This window comes from Triturus cristatus, chromosome 6, assembly GCF_964204655.1.
Source record: "Triturus cristatus chromosome 6, aTriCri1.1, whole genome shotgun sequence".
In the NCBI taxonomy this organism is placed as follows: domain Eukaryota; kingdom Metazoa; phylum Chordata; class Amphibia; order Caudata; family Salamandridae; genus Triturus; species Triturus cristatus.
The window spans coordinates 659311336-659332151 of NC_140589.1; positions in this window are offsets into that span (position 1 = coordinate 659311336).

Sequence of the window (20816 nt, forward strand, 5' to 3'; positions counted from 1 at the left end):
GTTTGCTAAAAATAATTAAAAGCTAAAGATATTGTTGAGTATGGGGGTGGGGGTGGGGGTCAGGAGTAGCTGGTCTAAGCAGGCATTGGATGCAATTCCATGGCATCCTTGGAGGTGGGCTCCCTACGAGGAGGGATGGAAGGGGGGTTCCCGCTACGTGGGACGGGAGGGTGGTATGGTGATGTGATGGGGATGCAGAGAAAAATGAGTAGTTGAAAAACAGACTTCGTTTGCTCTTACTTTGGTTGTAGTTATTTATTCTAGCTGCTTAGATTTTTGGTCCTCAGGTGTTAAGAAAAAATATAGAGGCAAGTTAAGATTTGAGTCAAATGCTATGAGAAATGTATAGCATTAAAATAATCTTGTGCAATGTGAATGGATTACTGAATCATAGAAAAGTAGGCCCTATCTTAAATTGGCTGTCGTCCTTTTCCCCTCAGATTCTGTTATCCTGGAAACACATTTTAAGTCCAACACTCCTAAAGTATCCTCACCAAAAAGAGATACTCAAGCTTATTTCGCATTGATAAATATGGCTGTTTGTGCGGTTGCTATATTTGGTAATATACATAATTGCGAAGGACAACAAGTTAGCCGAGCTCCCCAAGGCTGATGAATATGGTCAAAAGTCAAGCTGGAGGGGACATTGGAGAATCTCTTACATTAAAATGCTCCCATACTTGATGATACTGAAGCTCTACAGAAAATGTACGATATATTATTTTCTTTGGAGGGATCAATAATATTGGGAGAGGTTTTTAACTACATTCAAGATAATAGGCTCACAGCGATGTAGCTGATCCAGTTCCATTTGATGATGGATGCATGAGTGCCTTCTTTGAGCCGAGAGACAAACTCTGTAGTGTACCCGCTCAGGGAATGCCAAATTATGAAAAATATATTGACTTGTTCTGTCATGTAAGAGTAGAGTGTGCATTATCTGTTCCCACAGAAAACATGTTGAGCATTAAAGATCTGTGGCTTATTTCTCCGGAGCATTAGATCCAATTGCTGCCACACTTCCTGGATGTGGAGAGTGAAGGGAATGTGATCAATTACACACTGAGGGGCATATTTATGAGCCCTTCTGTGTCACTCTTGCACAACGCAACATGGTGCCGGAGCGACACAATTTAAACTTGAGATTCATGAAGCCACGCAAGGCCACTTCACATGGCACTGAGTGGCTTCCTAAATCTTGAATAATAAAACACAGCGCAAATCGCTGTGTTGCATTACTCTGCACCAGGGAGGCATTTCCATAGGTGTTGTGTTGGTGTTCCCACACAACATCTATGGATTTTGGCACATTTACAGATGTATCAGAAGTGGTAGACCTAGGACTGCACCAAAAATCTAGGTCTACCCCAGTGAGGTGTAACAAGGATAAATATCTATTTCTCGCTTTTTCCTCTTTCTATGTGTGCGGAATTCTGCAGCACACATTGAAAGAGGGAAAAGCCTCATGGGAAATATTTTTGTTCAGGAAGGTGCCCCTTCCTGCACAAAAACAATCCTCCTTATAATGCAGGTGCAAGGGTGCCTGCGACGGCACTAGGCAGCCAAAAGGGTGTCAGCACAGGGAAAAATGCTGGATTGCCCTGTATTGCCTTAAATAGAGCACATTCCTACCCTTTCTCTGTCATGCAGTGCAGCAAGGTGACTTGCTGCGCTGCATTGCATGACTCGGCCATAAATATGGCCCTTAGAGCCGTATTTATGAGACGCTTGTGTCGTGTTTCCACCACTCAAAGTTGTACATGCGTCACACAAACCTCTCAGACAGATTTTTTTAAGCCATGCAAAGTCACTTAGCATGGCTTAAGAAATCTGGATTAAAGCTATTTTGCGCCACTTGCTGAATTGCATGACTCTGCCCTGGTAAGGCATTAAATGGGCATGCATGGGTGTTGTCACTCAACTCCCATGGGTTTTGGTGCATCCCCATATTTACCAATACTGGTAAACCTGGGAAAGCGCCTAAACGTTACGCCTTTCCAATGAAGGTGTGACGAGGAGAAATGTTTCTATTGCTCCTTTTTTTCTCTCTTTCTATGTGTGGTGCATTCTGCATCTCACATAGACAGAGGAATGTACCTTCCAGGCGTGCCCCTTCCTTCACAAGAATAATCCTGCATGCAACACAGACACCCTTGCACCATGGTGCAAGTGTCCCTTCATTGGCGCTAGGCTGCCAAAAAGACATCACTGAGGGGAAAGGAAAGGAATGCACTGCATTGACTTAAATACGATGCATTTCTGCCCTGTCACGCAGTGCAGCCTAGCAATGTGACTTGTTGCGCTGCACTGCACTACTTATTCATAAATGAGCCCCTTTTTCTGTAATCCCTCATTCAGTTGCGATTTTGCTGCTCTGCACACAAACTCAGCATTTGTCAAACAGTCATCTAACTAAATAGGAGCAGACAGCTGATAAGATTTGTCAGAAGATGCAATACCACGAATCCAACAATACTGTTGCCAATTGAAGACAGAGACAGTGTTGGTGAGGATTGTGATCATGATTACATTAATAATGACCACCAACCAAGACCACACATACAAGATGTACCACTGGAACTAGCTGATTTGACTCTATTTTGTCAGTGAGAGTGAGCTGGTAAGAGTGGAACACAGCATGACTGGGTCAGAGTGGGGTTGCATAAGTCAGTGGGACTTAGTGGATAGAATGCAAATGAGTGAGAACACAAATCAGTGAGACTGAGTGTGTCACAGTGAGTCAGAGTGGGAATGAGTGAGAATGCATAAGTCAGTGAGATTGAGTAAGTCAGAGTGGGACTGAGTGGGTCAGAGTAGGACTGAGTGAGCTAGAGTAGGACTGAGTGGGGCTACGCAAGTCAATGGGACTGAGTGGGTCAGAGTGGGACTGTGTGAGTTATAGTGGGAAAGAAAATTAGTGCAGCCAACTCCTCCTCCCCAAATAAGGCCCATGCCTGCACCCCTTGTGGGCGCCGCCTTCCGCAAGGAAGGCGGTCGCGGCTCTGGCTGCGCCGGCGAACAGCCCTACCCTTCGACATGGTTCTGGGGACGGGGCGGGAAAGAAAAGGTAAAATAAATAAAGGAGTAAAGGAAATAAATAGCAGGCAATAGAAAGAGAAAAAGTAGCTAAAAAACAAAAAAAAGTAGACAAAAACCAAAAATATAGAATCAGGAAAATAGTTAGAGAAATAATAAGTAATAAAGATCCAAAAAAAGTGGCTATAAACAAAGGATTGAAAGGATTTTGGGAGGATTGAAAATCAGGCCCCAGAACCATGCAATAGAGTGAAAAACAAGATGGCCGCGCCCATTGCGACCACGTGCGCAAGTTTGCGCGATATTTTCTCCCTGAGCAAGCAAAAAGCAACGCGATCAAGTAAAAGCGGTCGCGAACAGGAAATTTCGACCGCGAACAGGCGCGAACATTGCGCGACCCGGAACAGGAAGTAAGCATCGCGAGAGGGCGGGACAAGTGAAAACAAGATGGCCGCGCCCTTGAGCAACCGCATGGGTAAGTTGGCGACCCGCGATCACGCAAAAAATACCGCAAACAGGCGGGAAAAAAACGTCCGCGTCTTCGCGATATTTCCGGCGTGTTTGCGGAGATTTTTAGCATTTTCGCGACAATTTGCGAAAGTTAATTTCGCAAATTCCGCCCACCCCTATCGGTGATGTATGGCCTATGCAAATTTACGCTATTTACTTCCAAAATTAACCTAAACCCGACACCCATTTAGAAACCACGTCTATTCTTTGTGCACTCACCTCTCTGCCTTTCTGTGATTCACAAAGCCCTTTCACATAATTTTACTCAAAGTCAGCCTCTGCTCAGAACCTCACGATAAAAATGTAAAAAGACGATTTTGTTTAGGAACTGGTTGGCACAGTGTGGTAATCGTAAACTACCTTTATTTTCATTATACAATGTATTTATTCATGTATAATAGCTTTTCTGTAGGTCACATAGAACTGTAACATATAATGTGCAATTCACTGATACAGCAGAAGCAATTGGAGTTTGTCTAAGCTCGATGCCTTAGCTCTCTACACAAGAATGTTTTTTGAAACAGCTAAAGACAATAATGTACGGTTTGACTACAAAGGTACCGAATGTGCTTCTCAGAAGCAAAATGTTTGTATTCATCCTCAAAGCTCCAATGTGGGTAGAACTAGTACCATTTCTGACACGCACCACATTGAATCTACTGTACAACTGATTGCTAACTATTCTACTGTTGTTAATTTTCTGTTACAAAAAAGCACTGCAAAGGTACATAAAAAGTTTGATGACTACATTTTGCAATTTCTTTTTTCTTTCTTTCTTTTCTTAAACGATACATGTGGTAATCATATCCTACCTTTCTTTTCTTTATAGAATGTAGAGTCATTCAAGTGTAATAGCTATTGTTTATTTCACATGCAACAGTAACATGTAATATACAATTCACCAATGCCGGAGCTTACATTTGAATACAGCAGAAGTGGTTCAACTTTGCATCAGCTGGATACCCTAGCTCTTGCACCAGTGGGTCCAATTATGGCACTTAAATAAAGACACTTTCTATATAATTTTCAAACTCCATCTCTTTATTACACACAACCACTTTCTTAGACACAACTCATTTTACCATTTTCCTTCTCTGGCATTGCAACATTCTGCATTATATTCTTCACGATTATTCCTTTATTCCTGCTTCCTAAAACACTACATTCGACTCTTCAGACCAATAGGGATGAGTAGTTCGTTTGACACTCCCTGTATAGATTAAATGCACACTAACACAACTTAAACAGGTATGCTACAGCGGCCAGTATCCTACAGCGCCCACAGCACATCACTTCACAGCAATAAACTCACGACTTACACTCACAGTTTCATCCCCGAGTCCTCATACCGATACCACTAAGTACTTTGCTTCCCACTCCCTCTATACTCTAAATGCATACTAACACCACCTGCACAGATATGCTACAGCACCCACTATGCTACAGCGCCCAGAGCACATCACTTTACAGCACTCAGCTCACATTTTAGACGCACGGTTTCATCCCAGAGTCTACCGGCACCTCACCTCAGCACCATCTCACAGTTGGCAAAACAACACTTTCACACCAGTAAGGATAAATAATTAGCTTCACACTCCCTCTATAGCACACCCTACCCACCCTACAAACCTCAGAGTGCTCCTTCCCTCCTCTTTCCCACTTTTTTCCTCCCTTTTTTCCCCTTACTAACTTCAACGGAATCATAAAATGGTGGCCAACACTTCCTAGTTGCAACCGCTCGCACCGCTCGCAGCCAATCACCAGCAAGCTCATGGTCGTAACGCCTCAGCCAATCAGATGACAGAATTCCCAAATATCGGTATCTGTAAATTTCGATATTTCTCAAAAACTACTGAACGGATTTACACCAAAGAAACATAAGCGTGCTTTCTAGACCAAGACCCTTCTCCCTTCCAATTTTGGGGAAATTCCGTTCACCCGTTCGACCTGTAGCTTTGTCTAAAGTTTCCTATGGAAATTAACATTGAAAAAACACGTTTTGGGACCCCCTTTTTTCTCGTCCCCCCCTTCACCAATCACCCCCAAACTTTCAACATAGGAGCTGATCTCAACAAAGAATTAGTTTTGAAAAATTTGTGAAGATTCGTCAATCGGCGTCAAAGTTATTGGGAATAGAATGTTGCCATTTTCCTATGGTAACTAGGTCCTAACTATAACTATCTACTGGCGACCGCCAGTAGGTAATATATATTTATAGATATGATCCATGCAATGGTGACCGCGAAATAAGGGTAAATTTGTAATGTTAATTCCCGTAGAAACGCACCGTTCAACCTACAGCCCGAACCGATGGACGGAATTGCACCAGATTTGGCAGAAAGGTATATGTTGTTATGCAGTTGTTATGCAGCTTTTGCTTTCTGTTATTTGGTGCAAATCCATTTAGTACTTTTTAATAAATTAAAGCTGAACAATAAAGTGATATCTCTGGCAGCGAATATTTCATACTGATTTTGCGTTGGTCGCGGATATGTCAGGACGATTTTGCAGTAAATCGCGAAGGTGCACGCTAGCGGGAATGCTGTGATTGGCTTGACGCAACCTGAGGAGAAAATTGCGTCTGCCATTTTAACGATCGGGAACGGATCATTTTTGTGAAAGCTTACATAGGGGTCAGGGTGGAGGAACTCTGACCCCATGTTTGAGAAAAGGGGGTGTTAGTGACACAAGTTATGTGCCAAAAATTGATTTATTTAATTATGTGCTATATCTGCGAAAACAACATAACTGCCAGCACGACCCTCCGTGTACCGTTGTGGGGACATCACAACTATGGCGGCCACAACGCGAATACCCACTCACCCACTAATGCACCCACTCAATCAGACTCAATCAGACACCCATATGTGTACTCATATAAACATTCATAGCCTCATGCACCCACGTACAGATGCACTTAGAGACTCATTCTCCCACTCACATACATAGTCATAGACTTATACATGCAGTCACAGTCCCACTCAGAAACTCATACACCCAGTAACAGACCCTCATGCTCCAACTCACAGACACACTAAAACACTTATACTTCCACTTACACAGCCACTGAAAGACAGACCCACTCAGGCAGTTATGCACCCACTCGTATGCCCACTCACAGAAACATGTACCTATTCACATACCCACTTACACACTCACACACCCACTCACATACCCAATCAGAATCAATTATATAGTTGGTGGTGAGGTGAGGACCGGTGGTCAGCAGCTGCTGCCCCATGCCCTACTGCTAATGCTCACCTCACCACACTAGCTTGCCTGACTCCACCCTCACACTGCCGTCAGACATCTGACGTTACATGCCAGACTTCCGAGGCTGATGATGGTGCCGAGGGAGCTCTGAGCTAGAGCATTAGTTTATTTGATACAGCTAACATTTGAATGCACAGAAAACACACTCTGGCCCTGGGGATATCGATCTGCGACTAGCATAGCCCTCTACTTGAATGGTGCAGTTCCTAAGACCAATAACGTCCATGACCATCTTCAGGGGGCTGGGGGAAAAAACCTCGAGGTAGGTACGCTTGCTTTGCTGTAGCCACTGAGGGGCTCTTCAGGTGGCAAGTATTCGTCACAGCATACACTACAGGCTACCCCTAATTTACGCAGCCCACTGTCATGCGACAGCAGCACCCTAAGCCCACCACTCCAGTACCTACAAAACAGCAAAAAAGCCTCACAAAGCCGGGTTGCCGAATGGCATGATAAACAGATGGAGAATCTCGCAGGCTCTGTTGTCTTTCTATTAAAGCATGAGCAAATGGCCGAAGGGGAGGGCACAGCTTGAGGTGCATTACTACACAAGCTAAGTATCATGCAATTTGAGGGAGAGGAAATCCACAACTCCTTTTCAACTTCTAGGGGCTCTGAGAGCTCAGCCACCTCACCAGCCCAGTTGGGGGTAATGTCACCTATTGCGAATGATGAGCTCGCTAAAGGAGAAGAGATGGTGCCCTCAGCAAAAGATAAAACTTTCCCGCTATTCCAGAAAAATCTCCCAAGGTATGCTTACCCGGATGCTCATACCAATGTCAATTCAAGACAAGCAGCAGGAGACTCTACAAGCACTATGATATCAGGAAGATTGGCATTCCCACCGGCGATAGTAGGGAACTGCTCCCAAAGTGAGGTAGAGGGGGCAAGTTCCATCACTAGGTTAATTCTGCAGACCTTAGAAGCAGCTCAGATCTGGGATACTCCAGTACAGGACCCAGGTCATCCGGGGGGGCCTGTTACGGAGCCCCAGGGCCAGTCACAAGAACCCTATATTAAAATCCTCAGAGCACTCAGGAATCGCTACCACAACCCATTAAAACAGTACTGACATCATTTTAACTGAGATACGAGGATTAAAGGAGCTGCAAGCCCTAAATACAGAGATGATAAACCAAAGACAGTCCAAATTGAAAGATGACTTGATGGCACTACCAAAGCGCATACAAGAAGCTACACAAAGAATTTCAGATATTGAAGGCAAATTAGTGCTAGTTCAATCTTGTATTTCGACAAAGCTAAAGAAAATCTCCAAACTAGAAAAGAAATTTGAGATGATGGAGAAAAACTCAAGATGCTTGAATCTAAGATTCACAGGAATCCCTGAAGGAAGCGAGTCACACGGTAAAAAACATGCTCTTCCACAACTTATCAATTTTCTGATCAAGAAACATATTCTACCTTCACCTCCTGAGGATTTGACGATTATGTGGGCACATAGAGTACCTTTCCACCTGTCTCTAGGTGCCAAATATCCACAAACTATCTTGGTCAACTTTTCAGAGTTTTGGATCAAAGAGCAAGTACTCTCTATCCAGCAGAAATATTTTACTTTCTTTTAAAAAGGTTTTTTCTGATTTATCGGTGGCCTCAGCAAGGCGCAGGAAGGCCTTTCAAGAGTTCAGGCTGATGGGTGGGCAAGATTCAGTAGTGCAATCTACTAAGCTAAAAGTTCTTTGGAAAGACCAATTTAAGCTGTTTGCTAAAAATAATTAAAAGCTAAAGATATTGTTGAGTATGGGGGTGGGGGTGGGGGTCAGGAGTAGCTGGTCTAAGCAGGCATTGGATGCAATTCCATGGCATCCTTGGAGGTGGGCTCCCTACGAGGAGGGATGGAAGGGGGGTTCCCGCTACGTGGGACGGGAGGGTGGTATGGTGATGTGATGGGGATGCAGAGAAAAATGAGTAGTTGAAAAACAGACTTCGTTTGCTCTTACTTTGGTTGTAGTTATTTATTCTAGCTGCTTAGATTTTTGGTCCTCAGGTGTTAAGAAAAAATATAGAGGCAAGTTAAGATTTGAGTCAAATGCTATGAGAAATGTATAGCATTAAAATAATCTTGTGCAATGTGAATGGATTACTGAATCATAGAAAAGTAGGCCCTATCTTAAATTGGCTGTCGTCCTTTTCCCCTCAGATTCTGTTATCCTGGAAACACATTTTAAGTCCAACACTCCTAAAGTATCCTCACCAAAAAGAGATACTCAAGCTTATTTCGCATTGATAAATATGGCTGTTTGTGCGGTTGCTATATTTGGTAATATACATAATTGCGAAGGACAACAAGTTAGCCGAGCTCCCCAAGGCTGATGAATATGGTCAAAAGTCAAGCTGGAGGGGACATTGGAGAATCTCTTACATTAAAATGCTCCCATACTTGATGATACTGAAGCTCTACAGAAAATGTACGATATATTATTTTCTTTGGAGGGATCAATAATATTGGGAGAGGTTTTTAACTACATTCAAGATAATAGGCTCACAGCGATGTAGCTGATCCAGTTCCATTTGATGATGGATGCATGAGTGCCTTCTTTGAGCCGAGAGACAAACTCTGTAGTGTACCCGCTCAGGGAATGCCAAATTATGAAAAATATATTGACTTGTTCTGTCATGTAAGAGTAGAGTGTGCATTATCTGTTCCCACAGAAAACATGTTGAGCATTAAAGATCTGTGGCTTATTTCTCCGGAGCATTAGATCCAATTGCTGCCACACTTCCTGGATGTGGAGAGTGAAGGGAATGTGATCAATTACACACTGAGGGGCATATTTATGAGCCCTTCTGTGTCACTCTTGCACAACGCAACATGGTGCCGGAGCGACACAATTTAAACTTGAGATTCATGAAGCCACGCAAGGCCACTTCACATGGCACTGAGTGGCTTCCTAAATCTTGAATAATAAAACACAGCGCAAATCGCTGTGTTGCATTACTCTGCACCAGGGAGGCATTTCCATAGGTGTTGTGTTGGTGTTCCCACACAACATCTATGGATTCTGGCACATTTACAGATGTATCAGAAGTGGTAGACCTAGGACTGCACCAAAAATCTAGGTCTACCCCAGTGAGGTGTAACAAGGATAAATATCTATTTCTCGCTTTTTCCTCTTTCTATGTGTGCGGAATTCTGCAGCACACATTGAAAGAGGGAAAAGCCTCATGGGAAATATTTTTGTTCAGGAAGGTGCCCCTTCCTGCACAAAAACAATCCTCCTTATAATGCAGGTGCAAGGGTGCCTGCGACGGCACTAGGCAGCCAAAAGGGTGTCAGCACAGGGAAAAATGCTGGATTGCCCTGTATTGCCTTAAATAGAGCACATTCCTACCCTTTCTCTGTCATGCAGTGCAGCAAGGTGACTTGCTGCGCTGCATTGCATGACTCGGCCATAAATATGGCCCTTAGAGGCGTATTTATGAGACGCTTGTGTCGTGTTTCCACCACTCAAAGTTGTACATGCGTCACACAAACCTCTCAGACAGATTTTTTTAAGCCATGCAAAGTCACTTAGCATGGCTTAAGAAATCTGGATTAAAGCTATTTTGCGCCACTTGCTGAATTGCATGACTCTGCCCTGGTAAGGCATTAAATGGGCATGCATGGGTGTTGTCACTCAACTCCCATGGGTTTTGGTGCATCCCCATATTTACCAATACTGGTAAACCTGGGAAAGCGCCTAAACGTTACGCCTTTCCAATGAAGGTGTGACGAGGAGAAATGTTTCTATTGCTCCTTTTTTTCTCTCTTTCTATGTGTGGTGCATTCTGCATCTCACATAGACAGAGGAATGTACCTTCCAGGCGTGCCCCTTCCTTCACAAGAATAATCCTGCATGCAACACAGACACCCTTGCACCATGGTGCAAGTGTCCCTTCATTGGCGCTAGGCTGCCAAAAAGACATCACTGAGGGGAAAGGAAAGGAATGCACTGCATTGACTTAAATACGATGCATTTCTGCCCTGTCACGCAGTGCAGCCTAGCAATGTGACTTGTTGCGCTGCACTGCACTACTTATTCATAAATGAGCCCCTTTTTCTGTAATCCCTCATTCAGTTGCGATTTTGCTGCTCTGCACACAAACTCAGCATTTGTCAAACAGTCATCTAACTAAATAGGAGCAGACAGCTGATAAGATTTGTCAGAAGATGCAATACCACGAATCCAACAATACTGTTGCCAATTGAAGACAGAGACAGTGTTGGTGAGGATTGTGATCATGATTACATTAATAATGACCACCAACCAAGACCACACATACAAGATGTACCACTGGAACTAGCTGATTTGACTCTATTTTGTCAGTGAGAGTGAGCTGGTAAGAGTGGAACACAGCATGACTGGGTCAGAGTGGGGTTGCATAAGTCAGTGGGACTTAGTGGATAGAATGCAAATGAGTGAGAACACAAATCAGTGAGACTGAGTGTGTCACAGTGAGTCAGAGTGGGAATGAGTGAGAATGCATAAGTCAGTGAGATTGAGTAAGTCAGAGTGGGACTGAGTGGGTCAGAGTAGGACTGAGTGAGCTAGAGTAGGACTGAGTGGGGCTACGCAAGTCAATGGGACTGAGTGGGTCAGAGTGGGACTGTGTGAGTTATAGTGGGAATGAGTGAGACCGCATAAGTCAGTGAGACTCAGTAAGTCTGAGAGGGGCTCAGTATGTCAGAGTAGGACTGAGTTGGCCAAGATGAGACTGACTGGGGCTACACAAGTGAATGAGAATGGGTGGGTCACAGTGGGACTGAGTGCATCAGAGTGGGAATGAGTGAATGTTTAAGTCAGTAAGACTAAGTGTATCACAGTGGGACTGAATGTGTAAGTCTGGGAATGAGTGAGGCTGCACAAGTCATTGAAACTGAGTTGGTCAGAGTGGGACTGAGTGGGTTAGAGAAGGACTATGTGGGTTAAAGTGGGGCTGAATGAGACTACATAAGACTGAGTTGGTCACAATGGGCCACAGTGGAAGTGAGTGAGGCTGCATAACTGAGTGAGACTAAGTGGGAAAGAGTTGGACTGAATGGGTCAGTGTGAGCTGAATGTGTCAGGGTGGGGCTGGGCTGGAGGTGTGAGTCTGTGGGACTGAGTGGGTCAGAGTGTAAATGAATGAGACTGTGTAAGTCAGTGAAAATGAGTAGATCATAAAAGGACTGAGGGGGTCAGAGTGAGACTGGAGGGACCTGAGGGGATCGGAGTAGGATTGAGTGAGATTGTGTAGGTCAGTGAGACTGAGTGGTCAGATTGCGACTAAGTGAGTCAGAGTAGAAATGAATGAGAGTGCTCAAGTCAATGGGACTGAGTGGGTCAGAAGGGGAATGAGTGAGACTGCGTAAGTCAGTGAGACTGAGTTGATGAAAGTGAGACTGAGTGGATCAGAGTGAGAATTAATGAGATTGCGAAAGTCAATGAGACTGAGTGGGTCAGAGGGGGACTGTGTGGGTCAGAGTGGGACTTACTGGGCCAAAGTAAGAATGAGTGAGTCTTCATGAGTCAATGAGACTGGTTGGGTCAGAGTGAAAATGAATGACACTGTGTAAGTCAATGAGACTGAGTGAGTCAGAGTGGGACTTTATGGATTAGATTGACACTATGTACATCAATGTGGCAGAGTAAAACTGAGTGAGTCAGAGTGGGTGCAGGTGTGAATGAGAGTACATGAATGAGACTGAGTGAGAATGAGTGAGTGAGTGAGTGAGTGTTGGGATGGAAAAGTTGTATGCATGGTTAAAGATGTGTACCCATGCTCTGAGTGCCCAACTGTACTGTTGGGCTGGATCCCTAATGCAGATTTGTTCATGGGCTGGATCCCTAATGCAGATGTTTTCATCATAGGTGAACATGAATCATGTGTGTGTGCTATGTTTTAGACCTGTCATATGGATTGCAGTCTTGTTGGACAAGGGAAGGCACCCAAAGTGCTACCTATGTAGTGATGTAAGGCTACTGACTTCACCAAGAGTTAAGCAGCACAATCGTGGTGGTGACAGCATACTGTGCTGTGGTCATTAATATAAATCAGGTTTTTATTTCACAGTGTCACTGGAGTGAGTCCCACAGGCTGACTCATCTTTGTCAAAGTTTCACTGCTGTGTGCTTGAATCAACTTTGGCCTACATCAGGTATATGTAGAGTGCTGCGCATCGCTGGAGTAGTGACTCGATGCTGGATGTATGTGTGCCTGGGAAGGGTATAGTACAGGGATAGAGCAGTGCTGTGAAATATATGTGTGGTTAGTGCACATACTGAGTGTGTGTATGTCTTTTGGGAACATATTACATGAGGGATGGAGTGCTGTGCACTTAGAGCACAATGAAGGGATGTGCTGGGTATTTGTGTTCTTGACTGAAGTACAATACATGAAGGGTGACGTGTTGTGCCGCGGACACCTGGTGAGCATATGTGCTGGCAGTGTGTCTATTTGCAAATAGCACAACCTGGTACAATACAAATAACCTACAGTACTGAAAAGTATGTGAAGACTGAATATGTGTGCTAAATGCATGTGTGACTACAGTGGCACAATCCATAGAGGTAACAGTACTGGACAGTAAGTGTGCTATGAATGTACACTGGGAACATTGTGTCTGCATTAGTACATTATATTGAGTACCCTGGTTTCCATTTAGGCCTACCTGGTGAAGACGAGAGGAGGAGAGAAATCCCCCAGACAGATTTGTGTATTTCTGCATTGATGTGAGCTGGGTGGGAGACACTGGAGGGAGGGAGGTAGAGACTCTACCTTTACACTTCAAACGTTGTTCTCTGATTCAGTGATAGATCACACGAATTGGGCATAAACATATCTCAGGAAAGAGGTGGGGCTTGTATGGGAATCCTAGAGAATACAGCTGAAAGCCTTGGATTAACCTTTTGATTCCTATATCACTGTAACTAACATCCAGGTTTGAACCATGGTCACTCCCATAAATTGTTTGTGGGTCAATCAGCTTTAGAGTGTTGCAAGCTTTGACAGACATCCTTTCAAGGGAAAAGAAGAAAAGGAGAAGTGAATACTTCAAAATAAGCAGAGCTCAAACACACAACGTCAAAGAGTCAAACCCTAAATCATGTTTTGGTGTCTGGAAATTGACTTTAAGATGGGTAGGTTGAGGTCATGAACCGTGTCATCTGCCAAGCAGCCAGACAGACTGTGCAAGGAGGGGAACTTGTCAAGATTTCTGCTTGCGACCAGGACTGGGGAGAAAGGCCTTTTAGTCTCCCAGTTGGTGAAGGGACATCACCCAGGAAAACCAAGACCTGCAAACCATTATTGGAATTTTGCCTCATCTGGAAGATGCAGGGTTTAGAGGACACACTTAGATCCTCTACAGGCTCGTACATGTGACAAAATTATTATAAAGTCCACCCACCTCTAAGACTCTATGAGGTACTGGAGTTTACTACAAAAAAATCCAATAAGACAGTTAAAATAATGGTTCGAAAGGCATGCAAAAATGTACAGTATATACAAGTTTCCTTGATGATGGAATCACTGGCACACAGTTTGGCCAATAAAGCGTAGTGAATAGGGATCTATCATTTTGGTCCTGAAGAAAGCCAGTTTAATCTTGCCAGAGGTTCCGTGAAATAAACATGCTCTAAGACCCAGGATACCTGTAGGCAATTTAAAAACAGATCCTGTAAAAATACTAACAAAGAATTCTGGTGGGAAATACAGCATTGAGTCTACCCAGATGCACTAGGTATCATGGGTGAGGGCCCGAAGATGAAGCATTCGACTAGTCGAATTGGTGGATGAGTGTCCTTTTAAACAAAATGGTTTCCTCCCCTGCTCCCACCATTTGCTTGACAGGGAAGATCGATTGCTTCATAGCATTAAATAGCGCCAGTCAAAACATTTTTGCATTTGAATCCACTCTGATGATCATCTTTTTTTACGTCAACATAATCACCACCGTTTTGTCACCTTGAACGGCTATGTCTGCCATTCAGCTTTAATGGAACTTCATACTTGTGGCACTGTTTCTTATTGAAATACCGACGGGCCAGGCAGCGATTTAATTCCACCAGGCCTTTCCCGGGTGGGGTGTAGCCCTTGGAAGTCCAGGGCTGTTCCTGGTGCCTCTGTCACTTGTTCTGTCTCTCTGAGGTTAACTGCAGCAGGGAGACTTCAAGTTTATTTATTTTTATTTATCTCAAGTTTATTTTAAGGGAGATTTTAAGAGCGAGAGAGAGGCGAGATGGAGGATGGAAGAGAGTAAGCGATCAGAGAGGGAGAAGACAGGAGAGGGAAAAAGAAAAAACGGACTGATTGGAAGATAGCATTAGAAGATGAAAGGAATGGGGCTGGTTTGAGCATTTTTGCCACGGCTACTTTTGGTTCCCTAGTCTCGCCCCGCATAGTTAGTGCTAATGTAAGAGTGTTTCAACAAAAAAAAAAGCCAAAGACGTTAACCAACAGGCTCCGTTATGAAAACAAAAATAACTATTGATGGACGGAATGCAGAACAATGTCATACATTCACCCCAGTACAGAGATCTGGGCCTAAATTCATCGTTTTTTTGCTCACCATGTCATTCCAGTTTGGACCCAGCCATATGCAAATCAGTCTTGACCCTGTGCCCAATGGGAACAGTCCAGTCCGTCCATCATCCCATTTGGCATCGCTTTGTTCGCCCTAAGTTGGCAGGGTATGCCCAGACGTGGGTCCCTTGCTCACTTTGCCACTGGATTTAAGATAGCCTGGCTGATGAGGGTTATGAACCCGAAACCGGACCCAGGATGCTTGTTTCCGGTCCAGGGAAGACATGGCTTGGCAGTTGGGGCTGGACTGATCCCATGAGGCACAGGGTCAGACTGATTTGCATATGGCCATGTCTGAACTAGGGTGGTGGAGTGAGCTAAAGAATGATGATGGATTAAACCCAGATCAGTTGACTGGGGGTGAGTGTTTGATTTGCTCAAACGCTCCGTCCATCATCACCTTTGGTATCGCTCCGTTATGAAAACAGGCTGAAGCAGAGTGTTGTTACGGATTTGTGCTTAATGTGTGTGAAGATGTTTGTTTACAATTGCAGCACTGCAGCCCACTGTTCGAATGTGAAGGCCCCGACTCACTTCTCTTGATTGGCTCACAAATGGGGCCTAATGAGCTCTTTACTCTACCCAATCAGACTATTCCTGGATATGGAGCTCTTAATATCGCCTTCGCCCTTTAATTATTCCACCCCTGTGGCACCGAAAACCAATCATGCTCCTGGAGTTGCAAGCTGTCTTTTTGTGGTGGTGGAAGTAGGCTCATTACAGATGTCACCCTTCTAGGCTAAATGTGGCCTACTTTCTCTCCAAGACGTTCGACGTGCATACCTACACTTTCTATATCTGTTATGAGCATATCTCATCATAATCTCCGCATAACTCACACAAATTCAAAAAGGCTCGTTCAGGTACCTCAGCATAATACACGTTATCGCAGGTAGGTGATTTTATTGGTCACACTGCATTCACGTGTTACTGTGGAGTCTAAGCACATTTTCCTAATTGAAACAAATCTTTGAAAGTATTGTCTGCACAACTGCATATTTACGTACAATCATTCCCAACACAAAATTCTGTAAATGGATGGGGAACTACCTTTCATGCTTTTAAAATGATATTCTCATGAAGATGTCAATTCAAAGGGAAGTATGACAAGTAAGGCGCTGAAAGATTTGAAATGCCTCAAAAACGAGCACTTTCTTTCATCCCTGTTTATCCATCAAACCCCCTTCTGAAAATGCTGCATATGAAACATAACATAACAAAGCAAGGACAATGCTAGAAGGCGTTCATTTTGCATGCATTGGTAAGAATGCTTCTATGCGTCCCAGTTTTGCTGAACGAAACGCAAAGCCTCATGGGAAAGATCCTAGTTTCAATCTCTAGATGACAGGCTCGAAAATATACTAACATATCACTGGGAAGAAGGCAATTAAGAGCAACTTGAGTCACTTGAACAATCGCAGTGCCCTTAAGATATACTATGTCCATATGATTTGACTTCAGCTCACTGTATAAGTGCTGCTGTATAAAAAAGGTAAGATATGGGGTGCTTTTTCCATTAAGTGAACTAATTTATTTGTACATCGCCTACAACAAATTTGATGCTGATGTCAGCCGACGTAGCAAATGCAGAAAAGGGAACATTCCTCAATTTCTTATAATTTGCCTGCGTTTTATTACACAGTGAGTCCACCGGTATAGTATATGTGTGGATTATGTAACAGAAGGAGAAGTAGGACGTTTGACCTCTCCTACAACATGACGTATACCTCTCAGCTCTTCTCATCCCTTCGAGAAGAAAGTTTACATTTAAAAACTCCTGGACAAGAATACCAATGATCCCTCCTCTCTCTTCTCAGCAGTGAGCTACCCCCTTTCTTCCTAGAGCCACTCTCTGGCCCTTCTCCAGGACAAAGTAATTCACATATTCTCCCTCTATAAATTAAGCACCTCCACAACACACCTGTCTAAACCTAAGCAACAACACAATCTTTGTTTACTGACAAAACATTCCATTACCTTCCACTCATACAATTCACCCCTACACTTTCATACTAACACTTTCATTCTCGCCTAACACATATATCCTTTCCCTAAGAATTCAGCTGTGTCAAAATGCACCTCACGAACAGTTCCACCTCCCCCAGAGAATGTCCCAACCCTTTTCTACTCTCATAGAATTAATTCCTATAATTTCTTAACAGCCAACAAGTTGACACATTGGTGACCTATTTATGATGATGTTATGAGGTGCGCTTGAGATCAGTTGAGTCCATGTAGGCATGCAAAAGGTTTCATATTTTGGGGGAAAACTTCAGGTTGTCTAGTTGATTCACATGAGTAGTGATTGGAGCAGCGTAATTTTGATCCCATCCTAAGACACTGTAGGAGTGCATCATAATCATGTGGAGTCAGCAAATATATTCTTTGTGAATAATATTACTAAGAAAAGGTGGGGTATTGTATATTTAAAGTACTTCACGTGAAAACTAATCAGACATAAATTGTGTCCATAGAAATGTGATTAATAAAGGTATTTGTAACATTTACATATTCATATTTTAGGAGAAATTAGTTTAGATGTATTCAATTATGAAGCTGGTTAAATAAAGTATATGTGTAGACTTATGTTTAAGCATTTATATTTATAACAAGAAATTATAGTCATATTGCTCCATTTGAAATGCCATTTTTGTAATCTTTACAATTTAGTCATGTGTTAATCAACTGCATTTGCAATATGTGCAGAAATGTGCATGTATTTGTAACCCTGTGCACTATTAAGTTGACATGATTGTTGGGTCTCGAGAACTGTTTCAGTACAAGCTCATGTTTAAGGTCTAACGTGTAATTAGTATTTAACCTTCAATGGAGAATGTGTTTGTTTGCAAAAAAAATTCTACTGCAGTTGCAGACAAAGCCTTATTAGTTAGAAAAGAAGGGTTTTTGTTTAAGTTAGATAGCAATGTATGAGAAGATGGATCTTGGCAATGAGAAATGCGGTTACAAGCAAGGAGGCAAGTTCCCATGGAGGAGAAGAATGGCCAAGGATGAATGAAGTAGCAACTTATCGATGTAGGAAAGGTGGTGCCAGTAACCAATTTGGGAAGGAATCATGGAAAGTTACTGGAGATGAGCAAGTGACTCACCTTGAGTGTAACTGATGTCTTATGTTGTAATGTCGTGTGGGTCAGAGAGACATCTTAGGACCTTATGAGGTACAGACCTCAGCTGCAGCTTTTTGAATTTATAATTAAACCATACTAATCTCAGATTTAGTTGTCAAGTGGATTATAATGTGACTAAATTGGTTACAATGTTGAATTTTAATTTGAATGTTTCCTCCTCTTACCTCTCAAGCAGCTAAAAAAAATCTGGTTGAGTAGGGATGTTTAAGTGGACCTCAGCTCTCTCAAGTAGTGTGGATGCTGCAGGTATAAATAGTAGGCCTGGGCGGTAAATTCCGTTCCGCTCGCGGAATTCGCGGAATTTGGGTAATTTCGCGTCCCGTGGAGAACGCGAAAATGCACAAAAATCTGCGTTCCGCGACTTCGCGAAATTTTTTGCTTGTTCGCGTTCTCAATATGCGTGTTCGCGAGATATTTCACCCCGAGCACGCAAACAGCGATCGCGAACAGGAAAAAAGTATCGCGAACAAGCAATTCCGCGTGTTCGCGGAATTTCTGCGTGTTCGCGGAGATTTTTACCGTTTCGCGGAGATTTGCGTAACGCGATTACGCAAATTCCACCCACCCCTAATAAATAGCCCTCGCCAACTAGGTGTGAAATGAAACATTTTCAGACTTCGATTCACAAAGGATGATTTTGATAGCGATAGTGAGTAATAAATCAAATAAATGACTCCTTCTTGTGGCCCCACCTACGTCCCTGAAGGGACGAGCCAGGAGTTGGTTTGATTATGGCTGTTCTAGTGCAGCCAGGAACCTGAGGGGGGGCTTGAGTACCTTTCCAAGGAATCCCACCGTGGGTGTGTCGAGGGATATACAAAGCTGGAATAGCAAGGCAGAAGGCCAAGCTAAAAGAGGAGGCTTGGAGCAAACTCAATGAGGCCTGTCGCCAGAAAAATAGTACCCAGTTTTGGAGCATTAATAATTTCCCCCTTCTGTTAGGGGAAAACTTGGAGCCCTTAGATGCTCATATTACAGAAGAGGAATGGGTCTGCCATTTTCAGGAAATGTTCTGCTAGCAAGTAGATATACATCAAGCTGGAATCGGAGGGAAGTCGTCCCTTCTCATTTCAGCCAAGGAAGTAAGTAAAGGTATAGCTGGGCTGTCTAAGAATGAAGCACCTGGTCCTGATGGCATCCCTCCGGACCTTTTTTTATCTAAACTCTACTACGGTTATAAATGCTGCAATCGGCAAGGAACTGCCTAGTACTTGGTCCTTATCGATCATAGTTCCGGTTTTTAAGAAAGGAAACAGAGATAGCACCCTATGTTATAGGCCTATATCCTTATTGGTTTCACCGGTCAAGGTGTTGGGACAGATCCTGTTAGAAAGGTTGTCCACATGGGCGGATGCTAACAATATCTTGACGGATATACAATACGGCTTTCGCCCAGGGAGGTCCACAATGCCTGAACTTGTATATGATCGTCAGCAAATACACTGTTGCCCATTCACGTTGTATATATATCGCCTTTATGGACTTGTTATCCGCTTTCGATTGTGTTAACCGAAATGGGTTTGGGAATGTTTAATGGGCATAGGTGTGGACAAAGAGATCGTCCTCTTCCTCTGAGAGCCACACAGGGACACTAAAGCTGTGGTACGGTTCACGAAAGAAGGGTCAGGTTACTCAGCGATTCCCTATCGAGAGAGGGGTGTGCCAGGGCTGTATCCTGGCCCCTTTTCTATTCAACCTTTACATCAATGATTTGGAGAAGGCCCTGACCGTTACTCAGGTAGATGCCCCACTGGTGGGACGGCATGTTCTGCTGGTACTATTGTACGCAGACAGCGCTGTCCTCATGTCTAGGACAGCAAGAGGACTGCAAACCTTTCTTAATTCCTTTGTGAAATTTATGGAGGACTGGGACCTGTTAGTCAACAACTCCAAATCTTATGTGATGGAGGTGGGTCCTGGTACAGCGAAGTCCTTTCATTTTAAGGTGGGGGTCTACATCAGTTTTTCATATTTGGTGGTTTTGTTGGATGCAAAACTAAACTGGGGCCCCCTAAGAAGAGAGAAGAGAGGGGATTTTTTAATGGCCAATGTGGCAATTTTTAATTTTGCTTCTCGGTTGGGTAGAGAACCAATAGGTGCAATAATAGAGATATATAGAGCTATGTGTCTAGTGCAGGTATCATATGGTAGAGAAATCTGGGGTTACACCATGGCTGATGAGATACAAAGAATTGAAAACAGATTTTTAAGACAACTCCTATGTGTACCTTAGGGAACCCCTACCTTTTTGGTACACAAAGAATTAGGTATGCCCTACCTGTCAGACCT